Genomic DNA, 23,942 nt, shown 5'->3' with positions numbered 1-23,942 from the left:
ATCGTCGCCGGGCCCGTCTGAATATATTCAAAGACTATATATAAGCGTCTCCTGTTTTACAAGTAATATACCTTCATGTGACAGCTAACTGGCGCAACGTGGAACTCATGGCTACACTTGACTCACAAATATACCTTTTTTCTTCATATCTACAAAAGGAAGGTAAGAAAAGCGTTCTAAGCTGCCTTCTACTGACACGCTGCACTTTTCTTAAACATTTACCCATCGGTGCCTCTTATGGCCGTTTTCACATTTAGCATAAGCTTGTCGTGCTGTAATGAAAAAAAACAATTATCAATTTCTACGCCGTGTCAAACCTGCGGAAACAGCGGCTATGCGAGTTGTCCTTACTAAGGTTGTTTTAACTTCGGAATATTCTCTTGTGCACATTGTCGCACCTGGCTTAGCCTCTAAAAATCATAACTTGTTTAGGCTCAGTTGTAGAATGACAGGGTTACAGGCGTTTTTTTTATTCATACTTTCTCCGTAAATGGCCTCCGTAGACAGCCGACAGCAATTTTTTAACATATACAACTTATCAGTGAAATAATTCGGACAAGGAAACAAAACTTGGCTTGATCGTAGGTCCGTCGCAGCGGCTAATTGTTCTGTAATTTGTTCTGGAACACTTTTGATAATGGAAGGTTTAGGACAGTTTTCTGTAGTAATACTCCCTCCGTACATGACTTTGCTTCTCTACAGAATCGACAATTTCAAATACTGAGTTTTCAAAGACCAAGTTTAGATCAATCTGCTTAAAATCAGCCTCACCTGTACACATATAGAGATTTCCGGAAAGGCATTTTTAGTAACCCATATTCACCGTATTATTCCAGAAAGGAAGGCCGTGGGACAATATTTTATTTCCTTGCTTTTCTTTCTTTTTAGGGAACCGGCTACTGCGGGGCTCAGCAAAGCTCCGGAGGGAGCGCGACACAATACTATGACCACTTGCCGTCTAGCCAAGCTTTATAGCGGTTTCATTCTTAAACTGAAATCATCTATGTCACACATAAGAGCGCAGCTGTCCTTAAGTTGGTTTTAACAGAGAAGTGTTGCAAGTGCATCATGTTTGGGACGACTTGAGGCACATTGTCGACAAAGTGTCCCCTTCGAGAACTCTCCCGACAAAGGTTCAAAGACTGTCCTTTTGCGGAAAAGAAAATGTCAAACGGGGTTTTGTGCTTTCGGAACATTTGTCTGTAACTTACGAAGTTTATGTTTCTAACAAGAAAACATTCTTGCAGTAAAATAGGTGAATAATGTAGCTTACTTTTTCACATTTTTAGAGCTTTCTTAACTAAAGGCTGAAGTGTTTTTTTGGAACCTGCCCCCAGGAAAGATGTCTCTGGTGTCCACTGTGAGATCGTTACTACTCCCTCATCTTTAAGTGTACCATTCACCATACTGCTTACACACAATACGTCAGAGAGTAGATTTTGGCAAGCTAAAGAAAACCAAGAAGGCATTTTGCACCTCACCTAATACCAAGACAAGACGATGATATAAGCTACCCCAGAAAATACGATCGCGGTCAAAACTAACGGTCAAGCTTAGACTGCAACACCCCTGCCACCATGTAACAACTGTTCTCTTACAGGGCAGCCTAGCTCTCGAACCGATATCCATAACTGACAGAGCCATCCTAACTACTTTTCTTAAGGCACTCTCGAGCTGCACGGGTGGGAATGCGGGACCATCCTTCCAAGATATAGCAGCCTGCGAGAGGACAAATGCAAAATTCAACTTCCTTTCAATTGGAAATTTTAGGGAAGCCACCGCGACCCCTCTTTCTTTTCGATTTCGGTCCCCCACACGTCACAAAGTAGTGACTGCTCTTCTTGCTCTTATATTGCTTATCATATACTTCCAGTTTGATTGTTAGCCGGTACGCAGGAGTGGGAATACAAAGGTACAGTATGAAGGATTTTATAGTTGTCTCTATATATTCCAAAGACAGCACGAAGCGAAAAAAGAAAAAGAAATATAAAAAACCTTATAAATGCGTTTTTTTAAAAGTCATAAAAATCAATGGAGGAGGAAAAAAACATCTGTAATAGAGCGTGTACCTACCGACAATTGCATGTAGCAGGGAAGTTTTAACGCAGCCCTGGTGAAAATTGGGACGATAAGATCTGTCTTCACTTTTAAAATTGTAATTAGTTGAAGGAAATTGTCGTCACAAGAGAGGCTGTGCCCACAAGCCCAAGTGTATACATCGCCGCCAATAATAAGATAATTAGGGTGCTATGTTGGGGTAAATGAAAGAAGCCTCGGGCAGGACGACCATTCGTCGGCAAGACAAAGGAGATTCTATTTTTTGAGCACACAGTGACAGCCCATGTCCTCGTGCAACCGCGCGGCCGTGCAGCCTGTCACGCTATGTCGCTCTCGCTGCCGAGCGAGGAGCGGTGCTCGATCCAGTGATGTCACTGGAGCTGCTGTTACAGGGCTCCTCACCAAGAGAAGAGCGGGAGTGACGAGCGATAAAGTCTTGGAAAGTTCCAGTGGACACGCCGAAGTGGTCTTGTTGAAGGGGGCAGGGCAGGTTCCAACGAAGTGGTTTCGGCGGGAGGCTCGAGGTGCGCGGGTGTCAGTCCTTCAATGGACACGGTGTCCTGAGCTCCATTTGTGGCACGAACTGAAGTGGTTTAGTGACGGTGCATAACCAGATAAGGCCCAAGATAATGAGGTTGGCATGGGCCTCAGACGGGTCCATAATGCAAGAAAACATGCGTGGCAGTTTTGACATCTTGGGGCGTGTAAGCCGTCCTGTATACTTTGCAGGGCGAGGCGGTTGAGGCCGAAGGTGCTTTAAAAGCTTTCGTAGTTTTTCGACGTAGTCACTGGCAGGGACATGTTGCGAAGACGCGTCAAACAAGTTCACTGGCAAATGCAGAGATGTACCATAGACGAGCTCAGCAAACGTGCACGAGAGGTGTACTTTGTACGCGCACCGGATTCTGAGGAGCGTAAGAGGTAGTCGTGGGACCCACTCGGTTGGGCAGCCATTATCATTGAGTCAAACCTTGAGGTGCGGATGAAAACGCTCGATGAGGCCGTTCGACTGCCGGTGGTACGCAGCTGATCGCAGAACGAGTAGTTCTGAGAAGCAGTAGTTCGGTGAAGAGGGACCACTCGAAGTGCCGGCTGCGATCGGTGACGACAGTGGACAGCCGTAGTGCGACACCAAGGTAGATACAAAGGCCGAAGCTATTGTGGAGGTCGTGATGACGGGAAGAGGGCAGGCTTTGGGCCAACGTGAGAAGTGGTACACAGGACAGAATGTACCGGTAACCTTGGCAAGAAGGCAGGAGGCTGACGCGGTCAATGTGAGCGGCACAAAAACGTTAATCCGGCCTAAGGAATGGCTCGGCAGGGAGAACGGAATGGCGTTGGACATTTGAACGCTGTCATGGCGTGCAGGATCGTACCCAGTCTCGAATGTCAGCGTTCATACGTGGGCCAAACAAAGCGGGACGCAATGAGTGTTTGAGATGCCTGAATGCCCACGTGGGCCACTTTGTGGATGGCGTCCAATAAGCGGCGATGATGTCAGGCAGGCAGGAAGGGTCGGGGAACCCGTTGCACATGTCGCAGAAGCGCTACGTCTTCAAGCTTGAGTTCTGTAGGTGCTTGGAGCAAATATGAGAGCTCATTTTTGTTGGCTTGCGTCGCAGCGAGTTCGGGGACGTCAAGAGGGTTGGTAGCGGCTTTCTCCGTTCTGTGTGAAATGGCATTAACATCATACATGCGACTCAGAGTATCTGGGGGGAGGTTTCTATACCACCGACGTGCTCGATGTCGGACGTGAGCTCCGACGACGTGAAGAAATTTGGTTTCTTGAGAGGTAATTCGAGCCAGCTAGATTGTGCCTCTGCTTGCAGAAACCAAGTCGTCTGGGTGCACTCGCAAAATTGCGGCAGCCGAACGGTCAAGATGACACTGCTTCGCCGTCTTTTCGTGGATGGGCTGAGTACTGGTGGCCTAGGGACATGGCTCTACATTAGCCTCGGTGGCGTCTTCCGGAGGGTCACCAGTTGTAGGGCGATATGTCGGTGTAAAAGAATGCAGCCTGGGATACGATGACCGTTCATCGGCAAGACAAAGGAGGTTGTATTTTGTAAGCACACAGCGACACCCCGTGTCCTCGTTCGCTCGCGCGGCCGTGCAGCCTGTATCGCCGTGTCACTCGGGCTGCCACGAGAGAAGCCGCGCTCGATCCAGCGATGTCGCCGGAACTGCTGCTACAATAACAATCTGATACATATGATGCAGAGTGCAGTGTGCGTAGAGCCAGGTTTTACAATGCACGCCATTGTAAACACCACAGCTATGAAGCACACAAACACAAAAATAAATACAGCGTATGTTCACGCAGAAGAAGTAAACATATACATAAAGGAAAACAGAGTGGCCACCATCAGAAGGGAAGCTAGGTTCACACTTGTTTATACACGCTTTCAATATATGGTATTACACTTTAAAGTGTACTTTGCAGCAGCGAAAGCCAACTGGATATTGTTTGCGAAAAAAAACACCTAATTACGTTTATGATAGAAGAAAACTCTCGAACGTTTTTCTTGTGACCTGAACGTCCCAAGCGGTGGTGTGGCATTGTGGTATATTTTGTTTTGTCTGTACCTAGTTTATGATTGTAAATAGATAAAAAACCTAAGCCTGCGTTGTTGACGTCGATTTCTCTGTTTTATATTTTTGCTGCTTCAAGAAGTGTTCGTGAGAATTACTCAATAGAGACGACTCAACCAATATAATCGAAACTTTTTCGACAGCATTTCTTCATACTCTTCCTCGTTTTTATCTGTTCGTTTGATCAGGCTCTGAATGTAGTCAGTATAGATATACTGCAAATTTTGTCGGCGAGTAGCTAGTTTTTTGGGAAGATTATTCCACATTATTCATCAGATATAGATAAATTTCGTATCACTGTATTTGAAATGTACGTCTTGTATCACGAAGACAGGACAGCTACTGATTGAACAAATCTTTAGGGACCGTTCTCCCAGAATACGCAACGCTACACAGGCAACGTTTGGGTGGGAGTGTACAAAAAAACACTGCCCCAATTTATCCTCAGTCGGTTACGCTAGGTAGCTACAACTGACCTGCACGGACTACACCACTGATGGTGACAACGACATGCTATAGTCGGGGTATCGCCATCGAAAATAAATTCAATCCTCGCGCCATACCCTCTAGTAATTGGAACACGTTCTGCGAATCAAGAAATCTCCCTCGCGTTGCAATACGAATGGCTCTGGACAGCTGCACGGATTGGGAACAAACAGCAAGTACAAGAGCAATTTAACTTTTTACCTTCTGCAATAACCGAAATATGGCATGGTGATGGAGATAAATAGGTACCCGCTCCCACAACGTCTTCTACAGTCAGTCGCTGATGTGATAATATATCTTTCTACACCATAGGCGTACGTTATTGTGCGGTGATCTGCCAATACCAGATGACTAGGTTAACACAGAGAATGAAAGGTTGTTTTTTGTAAGACCCGCACATCGCTACTTTTCACATTGATAAGTAAACGACATTGGAGAAAATCCAGTTTTTTATTCGTCTAATTATTGCTTCTGAAATTGAAGAGCTCAAATTTTTAATAAAGGTGTCCGAAAATTTCTAATATTCTATTTTACCTCGAAGGGAACTAACAAATTCGTATTATATACCTACGCAGAGCTCGAGCCACGGATATGTGCTGGCCTTCAAACTGCGGGCTGATCTTCAGTCCAGAAATACAAAGGTCACACTAGCCCCTATACGAACGATTCACCAATTTAAACTCACAAGTGTTACTCCTTCTGTGTTTGCATCGTTTCCCTTCAGTATTTTGAACCAAGCTGGCCAACGTATTCTTTCTTAAGGCAATTCTCCCCTTCGTATTGCTGTTTGTTTGCGTGGAGTCATTTCCATGAAATCAATACGATTGTAATGTGTCAGCTTTGACAAATCCTGAATTATTTTACGTAACAAAGCACAGGGAGGTAGCAACACTACGAGGTATCTTTTGACGGCTTCTCGCAAAACGTAGACCCTACTATTTGTGTACTTGGGCACGCTCTGAAATAAAAATTGCAGGAGTGAAAGTCCATCAAAGCCGTGTTTTCTCCGCTAGCAAATGTATACCTTTTATTTTTTAATGCAGGAATATCTGAACACGGGGAAAGATCTGGTTTGGCAGTACTTCTCGTAGTAATAGTTGCAGTTTGGAAGATATTTCTTGATATGCTCTCGCCATATGTACATCTCACATTGAACCAGGGCTGAAAAGATGGGTTCAAGTTATACTTATTAAAATAAAGAACTTGCAAAACAGAATATATTGCATGGTTAAAAAAACGTACTGTGATTGGCGCATTAGTATTAGATGTAGATAAACGTATTACAAATTTATTTATTCGATGCAGCTTCAAAATCTAAACCTTCTCCAGTATTTCAGTTCATCAAGCGACTTAACCTTCGCTGCTAGGCTTGTAAGCAATGATCACTTTATATGTATAGACGTCCGAAGGATACAACTTCAAACAAACAGAACTTATTGCAGTGGTGTGTACCTATTTTTTGAATGAATATTTGAAGGACCAGGGAAGTGGACATGTTTAGGGTGGTCAAACAACCTCTGCAAGGTAATATTTCTTTTCTGTCATAAAATATTACCAAAGCACATTCTCATAATTTTATTTGGTCCTCTTCGTTCTGTAGTTATATTGAGCTTATATCTGGGAGAAATAGCCGTAAAGCCTATGCAGAATAATGTTTCGGCAAATATGATGCAATCTGTAAATTTCGTCGAAAACGGTACTGTTTTTTCGGGCCGCTTAACCACTACCTCCTACGCTCATAGATTTTCGCTCGCAAAATGATGTATATTTGATCACATTTTTGGTACTTGGCGTAGACGGGTACATAAAAATATGATAAATATGAACAAGCACTGGCATGTCATGTAGCAAGGTAGAGAATACTTCAAACATATCAGGACAAACCTATTTGAGAGTGAATGATTACGCCCCATGTTCGCCTAAATCACAGTTTTTCGTATTGCCGATAACTCTACGTGATAATTTGCTCCTTAGTTATTTGCGATATATTTAACACGCCTGCTTTGCATGCAGTTATGTTTTATTATCCTGTAAAGAAAAGTGTATTTGGCAGCCGAAAATATTCAAGTTCATTAACGTAAATAAGAATAAAAGGCTCCTATGCACAGAAAAGCTGATGTGCCTCCAAGATGAATCAGCCATATAGCGCAGAGGGAAGCTACTGAAACCGGTACCATATCTGCGACATTCTTCGGGGTCGCATTAGGGAGATCTGACAAGAAGTGTGGGGGGAAGGTTCGGGTGAAGGATAGAAAAATTAGTTGCACCGGAAAGTTTTAATGTAGTGACAACAAAAAGTAACTGAAGTCTTCCCTCCAAACTATTAACAAGATGCACCACTGGTCAGCTGCTGAGTCTTCGGCATCGGTGATACCTTCCTGTTAACAAAGTCTTGGGAATACTGACGAGCGTAACTTTGCTCACTACTGCGACAGCTCGCCAAAAGAACCAGAATGAGTGTTTTGTCAAACATAGACGCTTAGAACTGAGGTAAATGAACATGTTTTTACTATGCTGGACTATCTCTCGCATTCAGCGTTTCTGTGGAAGACCATTCAAACTTAGCGCATGGCCGTCTATGCTTTTTAGCTCTTCACTGAAAACTATGTCATTGGGTGTAGGATTGGATTGGATTGTCAGCTAGCTCCTGCGCAATATGAACGACATAGAAGCTGGGTTTGGCGAAGTACGGGTGCGTATTCGTCAGCTATTTGTTTGGTTGTACAGTCGTACAAAATCACCAAAATGCGGACGTCTCTTAGACTATTCGGGAAACCTCCCCAGTAGGTAGTAGTGACAGCCACAGTAGATTCACTTCGATTTATATACACTGCACAGGGCATAAGCAATTGACGAAGGCCTCCACGAACACAAAACAATTATAGCTATTCCTGTTTTAGCAGAAATTTCCTGGCCTTTACGTCCACCTACAGGCATGTTAGGCTTTCGTATTGCATAAGCCTTGCACAGAGGGTATGTTACCGACACACAGATTAAGTCGTGTTTTTAAAGGTACTCAGCATCTGAACTACTCCTGGACACTTCAAAAGCCGTTTCGTAAAGGGACGCCGACGAGAAAACACATTTGTCTAAATAGATAGAAGGGCACCCCCCGACATCAAATATACCAGATTCTGGGGAAGTACTTTTAAAATACCCTGTCTAACAATATGAAAACGAAGCCATCAGTCACCCAGCTGAGACGACGGAAACAGCGACTCGCCGAATGGGACATGGCTCACACGACAAGCAACGAAATGAGAAGCAAGCACACAAGCTCTTAAACAATCATGTAAATATTTCTTGACACATGAATTTTCGTGAGTCACAATTGATTAAAAAGTGGGCCATCTCCACTAACGTAAAACCTGGGAAGCTGGGAAGCGCGTAATCAAAGTTCGTTTGATTGCCACACGGAGTTTGTTTGCCACGTCTCTTGCCACACGGAGTGCGCAGATTGGTCGCCGAAGAAGCGCCAGCGGGAGGAGCCATAGAGTTTCAATGTAACTATCCTAGAGAGGAAACTACGACTGGTAATCGTTGTCGTCGGGGGGGTTTGAGAAGACACCCACTTTTGGCTTAAACTTGGTTTGACAACTGCATTCGTAAGTGGCTTTTGGGAATTGCTTTCTTCGATATGCATTAACACGCCCACGAGCTACGAAGAAGCCGAAATCCTCCCTGTTGTGTGGTAGACGTATTCTGTGAAACAGCAGGCAGTGTGTGATCCTACCTGAGGTTGGCCATGGCGCATTCGGAGAACCCATGACTGAGCGGGCAATATGCCGGCCCAAAATTTGTAGCTGAGAAAAAAACGAATCAAAATGTACTTGTACGCAGACAAGATACGAGAGGTACGGGCGCCTCTATCCGTCCGATATTGTCATCGTCTACTACTGTTTAACGCAAAGTTTTGTTTTTCTTATTAAACTGTAGCTGACTGCCGGCGCACCAGTTCACACGAAGGCGACGTTTTCTTATATGGGCGTGCTCAAAAAACTTTCCAATCTCTTCAAACAACCTATTAGTTAAAACATGAGTAAATTTGTTAAAATAATTGTCTGTAATTAGTCAGCCCCTAAATATTAACCTTTTTGGTAACTACCACCTTGGATTCCTGGCCGCGGCAGCCGCTTTTCTTATGGAGGCGAAAAGCAAAAACGCCCGTGTGTGCGAGATTTCGGCGCACGTTAAAGATCCCCAGGTGGTCAAAATTAATCCGGAGCCCTCCACCACGGAGCGCCTCATCGCCTCCGTTGCGTCGGCGCGTTAAACCCCGCAATCAATCAATCAACTACCACCTTGGCCTGCAGAATAGGAGGCACAACCGTTCCGGCAAAAATGCGCTTTACTTAACTTTTATCCAGTTTTAAAACAACCTGTTTTATTTTCCACTTACATAATTGCACACTAATCGCCATTTGTGGCAATTTGTTTAAATTTGTGGTAACTAAAACGTTTTATTCCAAGCTTGTGATGAAACCAAGGTGACCGCATGATGTAATGGCGGCCCATGGCGACACAGACGGCCTTGATGTACGCCGCATAGATGCTAGCGCCAGATTTCTCTCTAGTGTATATTGTAAGACACACTATGGGAGAAGCAATCGCGAGCTCTCTGAGGTGGTGGTGCCCTGTATGGCGTTGAACTGGATTTTATTTGCAATTTGCATGTTCTATCTGCCCCAGTTTGGCGTAATGGCAGAGGTCAAAGCGAGCGCAGAGTAATGCCCGCGAAATGCCCTGGGGGCTCGTCCTTGGCTATCAACGAGGCCCGGCACCAGGTAACAGGTTTTTCTTGCTTATCCTGACTACCCAACGTGATCAGGCCTAGCGCCGAGATCTGGTGGATATGTCAGAGCAATGCAAGTTATAACCCCTCTCTGAACTGTTTTTGCTTGTGCTTGACGATTGCTGAATAGGACAATAAAGTTCCACAAATATTCAAAACTTGTTAGTTTATTTTGAACCGGTTTTATTCATCATACATATTTTGGGCGCGGTAGGCTTTAGCGCAAGGCGTTCGAAAATGCGTGTGCCGGTGTTTTATTACCGTGAATAACGACGACATGATACGCGAGCATCTCCAGCCCCTACGGTTCTTCACCCCAAAAATATAAAGATTCAAGACAAGCTGCGCGGACAAACGCAAGCTCCCGAGCCTTGACGCCGCTGGTGCTTGCGATGGTAATTGTAGGATTCGGCGTGGTCACATGCCTGTTACCTCCAACTCTACGCATGACAATGCTGCGCTAGGTAAGCCCATCTTTCGAGCCGTATATTGGAATGCGTTTGTCGAGTTTCAGGATGAATGTGTACACGCACACCTGCATATTGATAGCACGCAAATGCACGCACCGCTGCTCAGGTGCCCCTACACAGGAGTACCTGGGCGCGTTTTTTCTCTCAACGTTGGACGTTTTTGAAAGTTACAATAGCAGATGGCGCTACGTAGTCAAGCCGCATTAATACGCAGCAGGCCAACCCATAATATGAAGTTCCCAACCGCTGTCTTCTAGACGTTTTCTTGGTAAAGTAAAAGGCCGAGCGTAACATTCATACTACTTAACCACCATCGGGCGTGCCGTACGGCCCCAAGATTTGCGCACACCGAGGGGAGGCTACGAACATGTATGGGGCAAGCTGTTTTATCTGATACGCCGATAGTGCAACCAGCGGCTCCGGCAACCCTCATGGTTCGCTTCCTAGGGTTTTGATTTTCCTGCTAAACCACACCGCTGTCTCACTCCCTTCCCTTTTCTGTTTGCGTTACACTATACGTTATAAAATGACGCGAAGGAAAAAGCCCGTCTTTATTTGGTAGTTCAGCGGTAATTAAAGCACATTTCCTCACGAAATAAACACTGAGAGGGCTAAGGGAAAGTACAACATTTGAATGCATATAAATTTTATAGTGGCCTTCACGGTCGCTTGCCGGTACGTTTAGAGGAAAAATCGGTTGGGACAAGCTGGCATGTTATCGCTTTTACGCACACGTCCATGCTTGAGCGACAGTCCCACCCATGACAGTATTTATGGCTCGAAAATACCCCATAGACATTTTGCTTATGCTGTTGCAGATAATTAAAACAAAGGTGCACGGAAGGGTTATATAGTTCAGCAAATAGGAAGGCCAACATTCGGATATGCACACCATCCTAAACACCATCCTAAACATAATTACATAGAGAGTGTTCGCCGGAATAGGGTGGGAATTACGTTTCGCCGCATGGATGTCACTTTAGAGGGATAGCTCGACTGCACTTCATATTTCAATGTCATTCATCGCTTCAGAATGACATCAGCTACCGTTGCGCGAGCTGCGCTTGCCTTTCTTATCGCTTTGAATGCTTCCAGCTTCGACACTTCAGCGGTACATGACTAGGAGAGGGTGAAACGGCTCTTTGGCTACGCATTATTACCCATCCGCAGCTTGCCGTGCTGTGCATGTTAGTCAGTGCAAGCCAAGCGCGTTCCTAGGGAAGTGTTGGACGACTGAGTTTCCACGTGGAAAAACGGATGAAGCTTAGCTAGGGTAGGCCTGGGAGCAGCCGATGCACTGTTTGATAACCTAACGTTATGACTAGGTCAACGTTCCACACGGCGAGCGCACACTGCCAAGTTTTCCCCGTTTCTTAAGCCGTCGTTGAAGTCGATTGCGAAGTTTCTATTGCCGAAATGTACATTCCCGTCGATATTGTTTCTGTATGGAAAGCTACAGTACGCTACCTCGGGCAGTCTTCGCGGCGTGACCAGTTTTTTCCTTGAGAGCTAGAGGTCAAATCACACCCCCTCTACAAGCGCCTCCTACAAGCGCCCCCTCCTAGAAGAGATAGGCAGCAGGGAAAATTTAGGAATCAAGGGAACCGAGACGCGCACGGGACCCGTGTCGCCACCTGGTGAAGTTCCCGGCACGGAGCAGCGGTGCGATGGCGGGCAGAGATAAGCGAGGAGGGAACGCAGACGTACGCGGAACCTCGTTCGCCACTTCACGGAGTAAGGTGAGGAGGCCACAGCCTCAGCTAGAGTTCCTGTATATTTTTTCGCTAGGGGACCAGAGTTGCGCGTCCATCCGCCATCTTCAGTTCTAAATTCCTTCGGGAAAGCCACCCGTCACGCTTGTAAGACCCGCCGCCGCGGTAGTGGCGGCGGGAGGGAGAGTCGGTGACTTCGTGGGCCAGCAGCTGTGGGACAGCGCGCCAGCGGGGATAATCGGCTGCTTATCAACAGGAGCGGCCAGCCCTGCCGCCGCCACCGCAACCACCACCGGTCACTTTAGCAGAACTGACTGAAAACAGTGTCTTGTGCGCAGCACTGAAGGCAGGCTTCGGCGTCGTAAGGTGAAACCCGCGGCATGTGGAAATCAGACGCTTAGGTCTTGTGCTACGCGATATACAAGAAGTTGATTGATTGATTGATTGATTGATTGATTGATTGATTGATTGATTGATTGATTGATTGATTGATTGATTGATTGATTGTAAGGTTTAGCGCGCCAACCCAACGCAGGTCATGAGAAGCGCCGTAGTGGAGGGCTCCGAATTATACTTTGACCACCTGGGGATCTTCAACGTACTCCGACACCTCGTGCACGGGTGCTTTTGCTTTTCGCCTCCATCAGAAAAGCGGACGCCGTGGCCAGGAATCGAACCCCCGTCCTTGTGCTCAGCAGCGCAATGCCTTAGCCACTGAACCACCGTGGAGGGTCGACGTTCAAGAAGTGTAGCCACAGCGATGGGTGGCACTGCGACAGATGTGTGCCACAGAAGTGTGGCAGGGGCACCTCGGCAGTTACGTGAAGGTGTTCCTGGCCAACCAGACCCTTCGAGTCAAGGTTTGCCGAGCAACCAGCAGCCCACGAGACGTCAGCTCTGGGGTTCCCCAGGGGAGTGTGCTCAGCCCATTCCTCTTCAACCTCGTCCTGGCTCCACTCCCAAACTGCAACCCGGCTGGGCTCGCGTTTCCAGCGGCGATGGCAGTCTATACCGACGACATCACCATCTGGGCACACGGACAGACGAGACTGCTCTCCAAGGTGAAGGCGTGCCTCCAGGGGGTGCTGTGGGCAGTCGGCGCCTTTCTGACAAGCCGTGGCGTGCAGCTGTCCGAGTCGAAAACGCAGGCCTTGGTCTTCCACCCGTGGGGCAGCAGGGCACGCAAGTCCACACCACCGCTCACCTTGAATGGGCAGTCCTTTCCGTGGTGCACCACGGACAAGTATCTGGGGCTCCTGGTCGACTGCCAGTTGTCCTAGATACCTGCTGTGAAGGCGCGCCGGCAACGCACAATGAGGGTACCAGGGCGTGCGGAGGTTGTTTGCGCGTGGTCAGGGCTGCACTTACACCATGGTCCTGCGGGTATTCTACGAGATGGCGTCATCCGCTGTCCTCTATGCTCTCTCTCTGGTGCAACTCAAGCCGCGCCGGTGGCAGGAGCAATGGTGGATCAGCTCCGGGGTATCCAACTATTCCTGGGCCTCCCAAGCACATCTGCGGTGGCCGCGACATTCACGGAGGCAGGTTCCTGGCCCATCAAGATGCAGGCCCTGCAAGTGGGGCTCCACCACATCCACCGCCTGCAGCGCACACCGGAGGGCCCGGCATTCCTCCAGCGCTACCGCAGCCGGCCCAACTCTCGCATGGGCACGCTGCTTAGTACCTACGAGAGCCATATCGAGCTGTCGCATCGGCCCCGCCTGGAGCCACCTCCACCAGGCACGGGGCAGGCTCTACGCATCACCACCACATTGCTGGGGGTCCGTGGCAAGATGTCCACTCCACCCCAGGCCACCTACCAAGAGGTAACCGCCCTGCTACAGCACGACGCTGCCGGACTTCTGCGGGTGTACATGGATGGCTCCGTGCAACAGTCGACGGGCAGAGCCGGAGCTGCCTGCATGGCCCTGGAACTTGGCACCTGCCAGGTGTGCAGCCTCCCCTTCCCGGCCTCATCCACCCACGCAGAGGTTTCAGGAATCCACTTGGCCGCGGATGTTCTTCTAGAGGAGGGGGCGCATGACAGAGGGGCCATCATCCCGGCTGACTCTCGGTCTACCCTCCTCCGTCTAAGAGCTGCCGACTAGCTAGCCAGCTACAGCGGCCAAGCTCCATGCAGTAGAGTCTTAGGGCTTGTTAAGAATATTAGAAGAGGAAGAGGTGGCTATTAGCAGCTGCCCTTAACTATCACCATCATTGTAAAGTCCCATCCGCCATTAAAACGAATCACCCACGTCCCGCGGTCCCCGCCTCGGTTCTTCAACAAAATGGTGCCGTGACCAGGATCAAGGGATAATACAGTTGAAGACCTGAGTGCGCACCGCCCCACAACGATGACGTGAGTGACCACAACGATGGGACTAGATTGTGACCGCTGACTACGGACCCCAGGCCGACGCGACTACCCAAGGATCAATTGAGGCCTCGCCAAGCGACCAACGATAAGACTGCCTCAACAACGCTACGGACTCTTAACGGAAGCCTGCCGGGACCAACGAAAGAAACGGGTTAGGTTTCTCGCCTACCATGACTCATCTCGGTGACCAACAGATATTAACGACGCCGAGCATCGACATGGAGGCCCTTCGCGAACTCAAGAAACCTAATCCGCAACGACGCCACTACCCTGATCAAGGACATAAAATCACGGATGAATACCGAGACACCATCAATCGGTGAGCTTATTTCGCTCAAGAAAAGCCTAATGACAAAACATGTGCTCCTAAAAAAGATGGACAGCGAGATTGAAGTACTTCTCCACTTGGATGATTTAGAGAAAGAATATGAAGCCGCCTATGAATTCGAAGATCTTATCCTGTTGACCAAATTTAGAATGGAGCGATTGTTTCCAGAATTGGAAAAGTATTCTACCGATGAAATCGTTACAATAGCCCTGGAAAAGCAGGATGGTATCGTAAACGTCAATGAATCAGCTTTGGAAAACAGTCACCTTATGAACGAAAAGAGCAATTTGACGACGCCTCTGAAAGAACTTCATCATCAGCCAGAAGTCAGGGAACAAGCTGTTTCCTTCAAGCAAGGGACTAGTTCAAAGAATAACCAAGTGGAGGCACCCGTTCCTGTTGCTCGCTCAGACGACTGCAACCCCAACGATGAAATTTCTCGATTACCTGCCACAAAAAGGACGAATAATTTGATCAACGAGACGGCTGTGCAGGAACCTGCTGATCGATCTTGTGTACAAGTTTTTAGCGACAAGACGACGACATCAATGTGCAAGAAACGGCCTAATGAAAAACCACAGGTTAACGCAGAAGCACAGCAGAGCTATCGAAGCCAAAGAAGAAACTCAGGCTCACCCATGGAGACGCCGGATAGATGTAGCCTTTGCTGCAGCAAAGGTTTGAAAAGAATTTTACTGGCCCAGGTAAAACGTGGAAATGTGAAGACACCGACTTTCAAGCGAAGACCACAAAAACAGCGAAACGCCGGGGCCCCACTATGCACACAGGCAACTAACAGAAGTAAGGTTTCCCCAAAGCACCTGACCAACTGGCGTCTGATTGAAATAACGAGAAAGGAAAGGTGTGCGATGAACATCCGGACGAAAGGACCCAACCGGCACAGTAGTTCCCCCAACACACGCCAGGCTGTCCGATGCGCATTCAGCAATATGCTTCCGCGGGAATCGCTACGTGATTATGGAGGACGACCGACGCTCCAGACACACCGCTTACGACGGTCTGATTCCACAGAGCGGCTGTGCCACCGACGCTGGAAACATAGGTGGAAACAGAAGAATGGACAGCTCCGGTGCAGCTACCACGGACATTACATCGATTTGATTCATGGACTAATTAATGAACTTTAATGAGCTTTGCTGTTCGGTGCAACGAAGGGAGCGACGCTAAATGGCCATTGAAAACTCTAGTTTCAGCACCTCCTTGTGCTAATCGCGCGGCCGGAGGATGTTAAAAATATTAGAAGAGGAAGAGGTGGCTATTAGCAGCTGCCCTTAACTATCACCATCATTGTAAAGTCCCATCCGCCATTAAAACGAATCACCCACGTCCCGCGGTCCCCGCCTCGGTTCTTAACAGGGCTGTCTACTGCGACTTCACTGGCTACCATCGCACGTGGGCAGCATGAGAAACGAGGTTTCAGACGCCCTGGCCAAGGGCGCTGCTCGCTAGGCAGGGGTACCATGCTCTCGTGATGTGGTGTCATTGGACGCTGCAAGGACTATCCTGGCCAAAGTGGTGGAGGGTCAACATCCGGATGCTCGAGTGGTCAGTGATCAGGAACACGGGTCCTGCCCGGCCACATCAGTAGAGTCGCCCGGTCACTCCTGCTTCGCCTGAGGCTTAATTGCTGCAACGTGGGAACCCAAGTGCACCACCAGGGCCGCCGGGCATCCCCCACCTGCGGCGACTGCCCAGAGCCCGAGACGCTCGAGCACTTCCTGTGGTCTTGTCGCCAGCACGACACCGCGATAGAGGAACTCCAGACCGCATTGCAACAACTCGGTGTACCCAGCCACAAGCTGGAAGACTTCGTGTTCCCCACGGGTTCGGGCGCTTTACGACGGGAGTTCTTCCAGCACCTCCTCAACACACTAGTTGTGACAGGACTAGTGCAACGTTTGTAGCCGTCGTGGCTTGGACGAAACGAATACTACATAGACTGTGCCCCAATCTTTTCTTCCTTCCTCTTTCTCTCTTCTTATCCTTTGAAACCCCCCTTCCCTTCAATGGACTGGGTTGTATGAGGGTGAACTCCCCGACTGAGTTCAACTTTTCGCTTCCATTGATTCTTAATAAATCACCACCACCACTGCGCGCCACGCGGGGCGCAGAGCCGCGTTCAGTGAAGGAAGTCGCAGATCCATCTGTGCTCGCTCCTGCAACGGCGGGCTTAACTATGTATATCATCGCAAAACCGCACCTTGACAATGGGCCTAGCCAGGAATGTGAAGCTTTCGCTATCAAGTGGGGTTAACCAAAGCTTAACCACAGCAATTTTATGCATCTTTCTGCCGACGCTTACTCGCCAATGTTGCCGCTTCTCTCTTGCTTCAGCCTGGTATTTTTTACGCTCGTACTCCCCTTTCCGCTTTAGTAACTAACAATCCAACCGAAATCTACTGGGTGAAACGACCCACGATGTTGCTGTAGGTGCAGTGGCGGAAAACGTCATTTACAGCATTGGTAAGAGCTTGCATGTTCAGACTTCAGTGACCGCGCCTTCAGGCCTCAAACATTCGACGTCACGGGATGTGGCTATCCGCCTCGACAAGGTCGCTCCCCCTAAGTCTCCAATTTCTGTGAGGTCCCGCTAGTCGCCAGCGCCGTGGCTACTGTGCGTCACGGGCAAACACTTCAAGGTAAAAATTCTTACAATTGGAAAAACTTTTACTAGTATACTTTAAAGTACAGCGAAACACACCACGCACACACGCGAAAGCAACGCTTTGCCTGCAGCTTTATTTGGCTTTTAGTTCCTGTCGCAACATCAATGCCAAGGTGGCATCCCACTTGTGCTTGCATTCTGCGCAAGTGGAATCGATGAACCCAATAATATAGTGAGCCTAGCTTGACTACGCGTACGAAATGTCTACGAAAAGCATAGTTTCACTATATACTGTGTGCGCGGCCTCTTTTGATCGTAACCAGTGCGTGTAAAACCGTAAACATAACTTTTAGAATATGCCTATATTGCTGTTCAAATTCCGCATATGTACTAATTCTCCCACCATTTTCGTTATATATTATTGATGAGCCAACCGTCATTTCACATAGTTGGGTTAATAGTGCCTTGAATTATGCTATTTTTGTCAGACTATGTATCTCTAACGTTCGCTTTTGGAGATATTTAACACATGGTTTTCAGAATTTGAAAAGGCAGTGGTTTGCCCAAATGGAAGAAGCGCCTATTTCATTTTCCACCTAAGCCATCAAATTCCTGAAACACATTTATAGTTGACATTAGTAACCGTGAGGAAAGCAATATTCCCCTTTGAATTCCACGAAGAAGCCTCACTTACCATATACTGGAACATTTTTTAATAGGTGGAAAATATTGGTGGCCACAGTTTCGATAGGTAGAACTTTACATCACAGAATTTCACAATAACATTTACTGCGAGGCTTGAATTGTTATATGCATAGTGATAAAGCAATATCCGGCTCTTATATCTGAAACCAAATCAATCGCTTTGTGTGCTGTAATAAAGGACATTTACCCTGCTATTCTTAGTCCTTCCCGCACTCGAGCATCCAGTGGAGGAGGCCCTTGAAAGCGACTTCCCCATGCATAAGCATTGCAGAATCCTCCCTTCAGCCCTGTAGAAGGATGAAATAGAGTGCAGGAGAGGAAATAGACTATGAATTTCGGTCCCTTCCACTCTGAGAAAAGGAAATCCACCAGAGTTGGTCCTTTGAGGAGAAGGATACGAGGAGGATGAATGTAGGAGAATAATGAGCTGTAGCTATTGTGGGCTTGATAACGGTGGTGTTTCTCCGTAGTGAATATGTATCATATTGTTATTGGCTCATAATGGCGTTCAAAGCTGGAAGTGGCTCATCATTCTGGAGGGATTCGAAGCCAGTCGATCAACTTTAACGCGAGGAAGCAATGGCCGTTATTGCGGGACTGTTGAAGTTTATCTACATCGTTTTCTCGCGCATTCGCAGTATGTGAGCACCGACGTTTCTTCAGTACCCGTACTTACTCCTGGCCAACTACGCGTGTCCGTTCCATAGCCAGGAAAAATGCAACCAGTGCCATTATCAGTCGATTGCTCATCTTGGGAATATGTGTATACAAGCGATAAGTATAAAATTTAAGAAAGAGGCGCAGATTGTAGCGAGATGTATAAGTTTTCGCGGATTACGTGGTGCACAATCCTCCGGATCGACTCCGAAAGGGAAACCGTCAGTGCTGTCGACATGCAGCTTTGCAAAAAAGTATTTTGTGGAAAGTATGCCGAAGATAAAGATATGTATTATTCATTGTGTTAAAAGACGTCTAAAAAGTTCGTATTAGTAACAAGTTATATTTGCAAGGGAAATGGGGGCCTGGCTTTTGAGATATATTCCAGTGTAAGGTGCATTGATTGTGGTTATGGTGATATTCAACGCGCCAAGTGATTTAAACCTCTCATGCCGTCATAATAACAGCACCGCCGGGGTAACGCACTAGAAATCACGCGCCATGCAGTTGCGAGCGTTTCCGAGAGGAGCACTTTTAGCGCAGGTGGCGGAAGTAATATCTGCAGTAACAAATTTTGCGCCAGTCGCAAGAGTTGTACCAAAGATGCTACCTCAGAAAAGATAATTTTAAATAAATACAAATGACTGATCCCCGAGTAGCGCAGGAAATTTAATTATTATTGTAGCACTTTTCTCCTATTTTGACCTTTTTGGAAATTTAGTTTTTTATCTTCATTAGGTCTTAGTGAGACACACACACACACATATATATATATTTAGTTGTAATGAGGTAACGCGGGCTGCAATAATTAGGAACTGGGGACAATTCATTGTAATGGCTCTGTGCCATCGGACATCGCCATGTTGCTAGCAGACAACCAGCCGCTCAAGTGAACGAAGAAGAAGCTCGGTCTGCGCGGCTTTGGGTGTGACCGTTCGTCGGCTCTCTCGCTCTCTGTGGTTCTGGACCTCTGCGACCGTCTGCATCTACCAGCCAATAAACCCCCTTTCATTTTGGTGGAAGTTGCGGTTCTTCAGCTACGCGCGGCTGGGTTCCTGAAGCAATCCCCTTAAAGCTCAAGGATCGCGTCGGTCCGCATCGGTCGGCGTCCCTGACCAAGCCCTAGAACTACACAGCCACACCATACCAACGGCCATGCCTGGCGATAACGACACGACCCATGTGCCTCCGAGCCTAGCTATCATCTGCGCTGGCGCTCTCCGTGAACGTGAACCTACCAAGTTCAACGGCAATGAGGAGCAGGACGTTGAGGACTGGTTGGCGTCCTTTGAACGTGTGAGTACGCATAACAGATGGAATGACGCCATGAAACTCAACAACTTCAGCTTTTATTTCACCGGTCTCGCCGAACTGTGGTTCAACAACCACGGATCCGGCATAACCGCATGGCCGGCCTTCAAGACGGAATTAATTGCTGCGTTTGGCCATCCCACTGTGCGGAAACTGCTCGCCGAACAACGCTTGCACGGCCGCGTCCAGAAGACCGGCGAGACGTTTACGAGCTACATCGAGGATGCTTTGGACCTCTGCAAGTGTCTCAATCCATCTATGACAGACCCTGAGAAAATCAAGCACGTCATGAAAGGCATCGACGAGGGTGCCTTCCAGATGCTCTTGGCGAGAGGCCCGGGCTCTATTGCTGAACTGGTGAACCTTTGCCACAGTTACGACGAGTTTCCTCGACAGCGAGTGAGAACACGACTCACCTCTGTCCACGACGACGCCATTGCGAGCTTGGTCCGTGACCCCAACAACTCTTCTCTGCTGTTGCAGATCAAGCAGATAGTGCGGGAAGAAGTCGCCCGTCAGCTCTCGACTGCTGCCATACACCCCGGAGCCTTTGTCTACTTTGGCCCCAACACTCCGCAGTGTAATTCAAGAGCAAGTTGCTGACGCCAGTTCGCCGACTCCCACTGCACCTCCTCGTCATACCTTGAGCGTTACCACCCCGCTGCCGTATGCCGAAAGCGTCGCAAGGACTCCGGTACCTATCGTCACGTACGCTGACGCCGTGGGTCTTCCCCCTCAGCGGCTCCCCATGTCTTACCAACACCCTGTACCGATGAGGCCACCGCCCTTGTCTCGGCCTCCGCCGCAATCCAGCAGTGCCTGGCGAACGTGGGACAACCGTCCCATCTGTTTCAATTGCCGCTATGCCGGACATGTCGCCCGATACTGCCGCCGACGCCTGACGCCCATCAACGACGATATCGGAGCCCCTACTTATGGCCCTAGCAGCCGATCGCCACGCGAAGTCTCCTACAGGTCCGACTTCACCGCTGCACCTTCTGACTCCCGCACTTTCGCTACCAGTCGCTCGTCCTCCCCTCGTCATCGGTCTCTTTCTCCCATGCGTCGCCGACCAACCGTTACCGAAGAGGAAAACTAGTTGACGCAGTTCAGGAGGCAAGAACTGCGTTACCAGCGAACTGTCCAAGGCCTCATTTTTCGCCCTCAAATGTTATAGACGTAATTTTGGAAGATGGACGTGCATTGGCGTTAGTCGACACGGGCGATGCCGTTTCAGTTATTCATGCCGACCTTTGCCGTGTCCTTAGAAAAGTGAGCACGCCGTTGGATGGCTTTGCGCTACGTACTGCAAACGCACAGCACGTCCATGCGTCAGAGTGCACGGCGTCTACAGCGTGCACGTCTGCATCTACCAGCCAATAAACCCCCGTTCAATATATATATATATATATATATATATATATATATATATATATATATATATATATATAGATCTAGCAAAAAAAAAAGAAAGACACACATCGAAAAAGGAAAAGGTTTAACGTTTCGGCCGAGGGACCGGCCTTCGTTAGAATCAGTTCTGACGAAGGCCGGTCCCTCGGCCGAAACGTTAAACCTTTTCGGTTTTCGACGTGTGTCTTTCTCTTTTTTTGCTACGACTTGCCAGTGTCCAAGAAATATTTTCCTGCGATATATATATACAGTGTGTTGCGACGATAACTGGAACACTTTAAAATTTTTTTCCTGAGCGATCTGCCACTCTGTTCGCACTCAAACTTCACACAAAGGTCGCATTTTGTGGTCTATTTTTTTTGACACCGGAAACAACAACGGTAGTTACCTGGTTATTCTGAAAATAAATAAAAACGATTTTCGCTTATGGGAAAGTGGCGGCGATTTGGACGTGCGAGCCCGAAAACCGGATTTTCTGATTGTCTGTTAGCTCATTTCTAGGTGCATTTTCTGATCGTCTGCTGCACCATGTGGCTCCGTACGTGAATCCCAAACATGCGTTTCACTCTGCAGGTGGTTCCGCCGTTCCAACATCAACTTGCGCTGGCTCGCACGTCCAAATCAGCGGCCTAAGACCAGTGGCCAGGCGCTGGTCTTCGTGTTCCTTGTTCTATCTGTCCTAGTCTTACGCTGCGCAAAAATTCAGCATGAATTCTGAGTACCAACTAGCCCGCCTGACGGTGGTATTACAGAATATTCTGGTTTTCTATGTTTAAAAAGCAGTTTTTTCGCCGTTTTCCAACATGTGTGCTTTTGTTGGAGGGTGTTTTGCTTGTATTTTATTGCAACTGATGAACGAGACATTGAAAGGATTTTACTTTTTACAAAGAAGAATTCTTGAAAAAACGTTTTGCTTAAGTTGTCTGAGGGTAGCACTATTTTTTCAGTATTGAACGTGAAGGGTACTACTGCAAGATTGGCGAGCCATTGAATTGGGTTTTGCATCAGGAAGGGATTGCTAACTTGTATCAAATGTTAGGTAGTGTATCCCATCGATCTTCTGTGTAAATTACAACCCTAAATCTTCTATTAGCCGTATAGGAGGTGTGCATTAGCATGGAATGCATGCAGACAACAAAGTGTGTGCACCACCATATCCGAGGCCAAGCATCTGTTGCTAATGCGGCATTGTGCGTGCGGCCCCTAGATCAGGTACGCTTCTACTCCTCCATGCTTCGTGGCGGCGAGGCAAGCCGCGGCCCGCGACGCAAGTATTTTTTTTCTACACGGCGTGTGCGAGGAATTCGAGAGTCAGCTGTAACGCCATTGCGTTGGTTACGTGAAAAGTCAATTTTACGCTCGTAAGTTTGACAACCTTATCTGCAAATAAACCCCACCCTCCCCGCACAGCTACTCGCGAGTGCAAGTTGGCCGTGGCACAAAGATTGTAACGTGAGCGCAGGTCCATTGGACCGACAGACAGACAAAATAAACGGCTATAAAGTAAAATAAAAGCCCAGCAGGAACTGCATCCTTTCGAAACTGTTGCCCACTGAACGCACAGTAATACATCCACGCCAAGTACGATGGTTGCCGCACCTCCGCCGCTCGATGGAAACAAGGCAGGTCCGGCCTGCCCATCGGCCTGCCGCGTCACGCGTCGGCAATGGGCGAGCGCGTTACAGCGAAGTTTCCAGTTGCTGCCGCTACTTTCGGCGGGGGTGCTGCACATCGGTGACGCTTAGAGTTCCTGTGTACAGCTCACCTACGGGAGCAGAGTTGCGCGTTCATCCGCCATCTTGAGTTCCATGTCGTGCGGGAAAGCCACCCTTCTCGCGTGAAAAAGCTGCCGCCGGGCCGCCGTTCCAGTGGCAGCGGCGAGGAGGAGTGGCGAGGAGCGGCCGGGCAGAAACTGGCGCGCGATATTGAATCGCTTATCAGATGAGCGGCCACCGCTGCCACCGCTTCCACAACCGCCGATGCCCAGTTGAGTAGAACGGACTGTGCGCAGCCCTTAAAGAGGGCTTTCTGTCGATCTGGAACCCGCGGCATGTAGCAATCAGACGCGCAACTCCTGCTCTACGCGATATACATGAACTCTAGTGACGATAGAGTTCCTGTATAAAACTCCCCTAGGGGAGAAGAGGTGCGCGTCCATACGTCATCATCAGCTCCAGGTCAAGCGGGAAAGCCACCCGTCCCGCATGTACGAGGTGCCGCCGGGCCGCCGCACCAGCAGCAGCGGCGAGGAGTGGCGAGGAGCCGAGCCGGCAGGAGCTGGCGCACGATTGTCGGCAGCTTATCAGCTGAGCCACCGCCGCTGCCTCCGCTTCCGCAACCGCCGATGCTCAATTTAGCAAAACTGACTGAATACGGGATCTTCTGCGTAGCACTGAAAGCGGGCTTTCCTGTCGA

General features: G+C 48.3%; 1 long non-coding RNA gene across 1 annotated transcript in view; it reads right to left on the bottom strand.

Moving 5' to 3' along the window:
* Positions 1-6,161: 6,161 nt before the first annotated feature.
* The window catches only part of LOC144139387 (uncharacterized), a 49,802-nt gene continuing 32,021 nt past the window's right edge, over positions 6,162-23,942 (bottom strand). The window contains exon 3 of the long non-coding RNA XR_013316175.1: positions 6,162-6,297. This is a non-coding gene — a long non-coding RNA (uncharacterized LOC144139387). The remainder of the gene's footprint in view (positions 6,298-23,942) is intronic.

This window comes from Haemaphysalis longicornis, unplaced genomic scaffold (assembly GCF_048455015.1).
Source record: "Haemaphysalis longicornis isolate Haplotype H1 unplaced genomic scaffold, Haemaphysalis longicornis Haplotype H1 scaffold_5, whole genome shotgun sequence".
In the NCBI taxonomy this organism is placed as follows: domain Eukaryota; kingdom Metazoa; phylum Arthropoda; class Arachnida; order Ixodida; family Ixodidae; genus Haemaphysalis; species Haemaphysalis longicornis.
Note: the sequence above shows the minus strand (reverse complement) of the source record. Positions and strands in the feature narration are given on the sequence as shown.